Raw genomic sequence first — 2913 nt, forward strand, 5'->3', positions numbered from 1 at the left:
ATTATGCCTTCATACCTTTTTGGTGATGTTTGTATTCATTCTTATGGATAAGAAAACAAAAATTCAGAGAGGGTAAATGACTTGCCTGAGGCCACACAGCCAGAATTCGAATCCCAGTTTGCTCATTCTGTTTCTGAACTGCTTCACTATTGGGCTAAGTATGGCTACATATTCTGTTTTGCTGTTTACTTTCATTTGTTCTATTATTGGCTGCAGGGTAACTCTCTCAACCAGTCATCAAAATAATCCTTGAAGTTGATTCATTCCGCGCCAGGCCCGCCAGACACCTGCGCTCTCCTTCAGCCGCTCGCGGTCACCGCCGGCATGTCAGGCCCACCGCCGAGACCCTGTCCGCCATCCAGATCTGCCAGATCATGCGGCTGGATGATGCCAATGTGGCTGGCAACGTCCATGGTGGGACCATCCTGAAGATGATCGAGGAGGCAGGAGCCATCATCAGCACCCGACACTGCAACAGCCAGAACGGGGAGCGCTGTGTGGCCGCCCTGGCCCGCGTCGAGCGCACCGACTTCCTGTCCCCCATGTGCATTGGCGAGGTGGCGCACGTCAGCGCGGAGATCACCTACACCTTCGAGCGCTCCGTGGAGGTCCAGGTCCACGTGATGTCGGAAAACATCCTCACAGGTACTAAAAAGCTGACCAATAAGGCCACCCTGTGGTATGTGCCCCTGTGACTGAAGAACGTGGACAAGGTCCTGGAGGTGCCTCCAGTCGTGTACTCCCGGCAGGAGCAGGAAGAAGAGGGCCGGAAGCGGTATGAGGCCCAGAAGCTGGCGCGCATGGAGACCAAGTGGAGGAACGGGGACATCGTCCAGCCTGTCCTAAACCCAGAGCCCAACACAGTCAGCTACAGCCAGTCCAGCCTGATTCACCTGGTGGGGCCTTCCGACTGCACCCTGCACGGCTTTGTGCATGGAGGTGTCACCATGAAGCTCATGGATGAGGTGGCAGGAATCGTGGCTGCACGTCATTGCAAGACCAACATAGTCACTGCCTCCGTGGACGCCATCAACTTTCACGACAAGATCAGAAAAGGCTGCGTCATCACCATCTCTGGCCGCATTACCTTCACAAGCAACAAGTCCATGGAGATCGAGGTCCTGGTGGACGCCGACCCCATGGTGGACGCCGACCCCGTGGTGGACGACTCGCAGAAGCGGTACCGGGCGGCCAGCGCCTTCTTCACCTACGTGTCCCTGAGCCAGGAGGGCAGGTCGCTGCCTGTGCCGCAGCTCGTGCCCGAGACTGAGGACGAGAAGAAGCGCTTTGAGGAAGGCAAAGGGCGGTACCTGCAGATGAAGGCCAAACGTCAGGGCCGGCCAGAGTCCCAACCCTAGGGGCCGCCCAGCGCTGGGCCTGGAGAGGCCCCAGCGTGGAGTCACCTAGAATTCACCCCCTTGGCCAAAAACCCAACCCACACTGAGAGCCGGTGTTGTGTGAAGTGTTTGTCTTGCAGTGTTAACCTGTGCCCTCTCCCGAAAACCTACACACCAAAGCTTTATTTCTATGACTCCGGTGTAAGTGCTCCCGTGTTGTCCCTGCCACCGAGGCGTCCCTCGGGAAGACGCACACACTACAGCGTGTGTAGAACCCAGCATCACTAATAAAGCTGCTCTTTGGCTGGAAAAAAAAAATCCTTGAAGTTATTTGGAACCTATAGTATTTCTTTTCTTTTTTTCTTTTTTTAAAGGTTTTATTTATTTATTTGAGAGAGAGAGAGTGGGAGAGAGAATGAGCATGAGAGGGGGAGGGTCAGAGGGAGAAGCGTACTCCCTGCTGAGCAGGGAGCCTGATATGGAACTCAATCCTGGGACTCTGGGATCATAACCCGGGCCGAAGGCAATTGCTTAACGAACTGAGCTACCCAGGTGCCCCTATAGTATTTCTGATGTAGAGCAGGACTTAGGGATATGAGATGCACAGTCGTCTATTTGAGATCTCATTATCCATTCATGACGTGGTGATTGACCAAGCACCTACTCTGTCTCCTGCATGTTCTGGGATGTGGGAATGTAGCACTAAATAAGGTTATATGACCCCATCTTACGGAGCTCATATTCTCTGACAGGAGGGCACATGATAAATAAGTAAACAAATAAATAAAGTAGGTAATTGTGATCCAGTGCTTAGGGCTTCAAGGGAATAGGGAGATATGGAGAGATTTCAGTGTGACTGAGAACTCTGTTAAATGGGGTGGACAGAGAGAAATGACATTTAAGCCAAGAACTGGAGGATGAATGATTAGCCAGTATGGGCCAATGTGGGGAAAAGCATTCCAGCTACAGGGAAGAGCACTAGAAAGGCCTAGAGTTAGGACTTTTATCTTGAGGAGTTCTGTTCTATTAGCAAGACCTGACAAAGGAGTCCAGGCAGTGTATTCTACTGAGGGAGTCTGCAGGGCAGATAGTCTCCTAGTGACCAGCCAAACTTCTAGAAGGACAGATTATTGCAAACCCTGAGATTTATGCACCTGGAAAGGTGGTAAGCCTGGCAAATGCCAAGAATGCTGCCTGTGTCTGGAAGCACTGAAAGCTGAGGTCAGCCCCAGAGCCCAGAAGCCTCTCTCCGTCTGCCTGGGGCGGTGGCAGACAGCACGAGTCCATCATTTCTGCCACACTGCCAGCAGTAAATTGCAGCTGGTTATTGCTAAATTCTGGGATTTGCTTCTTGGAGAAAAATAATTAACACTGGCAGGAGTTTGATTGCATTAATTCACAGAAAGAAACACCCAAATGATAAATCCATAGTGGGAGAACTGCCCATATGTTACAGATTGGCTTAACATGGTTGAGGCATTAAATAAAAGAAGTCTGGGAAACAAAAACCTTTATCAGCTTTATTAGCATTGAACTCTGTGGCTTCCACTGGGGCTGACACACTTAATTAAAGATG

At 51.2% G+C, this 2913-nt stretch overlaps 1 pseudogene; it reads left to right on the forward strand.

Moving 5' to 3' along the window:
- Positions 1-309: 309 nt before the first annotated feature.
- Positions 310-1358, forward strand: LOC116865623 (annotated as a pseudogene).
- Positions 1359-2913: the final 1555 nt, after the last annotated feature.

The sequence above is a fragment of the Lontra canadensis genome, unplaced genomic scaffold (genome assembly GCF_010015895.1).
Source record: "Lontra canadensis isolate GAN:19392208 unplaced genomic scaffold, GSC_riverotter_1.0 scaffold8, whole genome shotgun sequence".
NCBI classification, from domain to species: Eukaryota; Metazoa; Chordata; class Mammalia; order Carnivora; family Mustelidae; genus Lontra; species Lontra canadensis.